Consider the following 1,500-nt stretch of genomic DNA (forward strand, 5'->3'; position numbering starts at 1 on the left):
GCAGTGGCTTAGAAATTATGATTGCTTGTTGTACTGTGACTTTCCCAGCCGATGCCTCTCAGTCACCTACACACTCTACTACCTCTGTTGTAGCTGCAGGTCCCCTGCCTCCCTCACACTCTCCGTCTACACCCCCACGCACACAATTCTCTGCTTCTTCTGGCTCTTCCTCTCCATCCTCCTCTCACTTCAGTGCCTTTGTGATGGGAGTGACAGGCTTTACAATATGTCGCTGCGGATCTACCTCACCTTTAATATTTCAATAAAATGCCAATGCAGGGTGATGTAGGACCCTGGGGACTGGCTGGTGTAAACCTGCCTCTCTTTTTCTCTTCTTCTCCAGTTTTCATTCTCTCTCATCTACCCTTTTCATTCAAGACAAAAGGCCAAACAAACAGCCTGAACCAGTAATTATCATAGATAACACAGGGGAGAGATGAAGCCATGTTCAGTCATACTGGAGGACAAAAAGTCGTATAGAGCTCACCAGCCGAGTGTTGTTTAGAATGCTAATGAAGAGGGGTAGAAAATTAGAAACCTATTTGTTTGAAAATTAAACAGCTCCCAGGACCTTTGAGAACCTTTTCATAGTGTGGGTCTCAAGCGTTGAGAATTGTGTAAATAAGCCTGTTATTGGAGGTGATGAATTTCAAGTGCAAGCCCTATTTAATATAGTTCAAAGCACCAATCTGCAAAGTAACATGGACTGGAATAAAGAATTTGTACCAACATACATGGTCTCAAAAGAATAAATCTAGCTCCGGAATTTTTAGCGACGCGTGAGGTTCAGAGTAAAATAACTGGATATACCGATATTTAATCTTATAACCACTCACAATTGAAAGAAGAAAGGGTTAGAGTTTATTTTATGTACATAATGTAAAGTCAGTCCAAATTCATACACAAAAATGTTCAATGTACATGCAGGCAGATGCTGGTAGGAAAAATATTAGAGGGAGATTTGCCAGACATCAAAAATCACAGAGGTTGTATTAGGGATGATTACACTTCAGTTTTGAAATTAGCCAAGACAACTGTATAAATATTACATCATGCAAAAGTTGCAATACTGCAACTCAGTCTAGAAATCCCCAAGTAGTAATTCCTAGGCAGAGCAACCTGTTCGCCCAGAGTCAACTTCTACTGCCAAAAAACAAAATCCTCTCCACCGTCACACTCCACATATTCTTGAATAAAGCCAGTTATACAACATGAATATTAATCAAGGTCTTTCCTGAGGTATCTTAAAGCTAAATGTGGGTAAATCCCCTTCAGTAAACTGCTGATAACAGATGATATCTCCAAGATGACTGAACACTGTGACTAAATAGCATATTTATTTTTCCATCATTATCTCCCATCAGCATGTCTGATTACTGGGTTACTACTCAGCTTTCTTTTTTATTTGCCTGATTCATGACCATATTCACTGAAATACTGTACATTACGTCAGTTTAAGATTTTGAATGGTATTTGTTTAATGCCTGAAAAAAGGTTCCA

The sequence above is a fragment of the Platichthys flesus genome, chromosome 21 (assembly GCF_949316205.1).
Source record: "Platichthys flesus chromosome 21, fPlaFle2.1, whole genome shotgun sequence".
NCBI lineage: Eukaryota > Metazoa > Chordata > Actinopteri > Pleuronectiformes > Pleuronectidae > Platichthys > Platichthys flesus.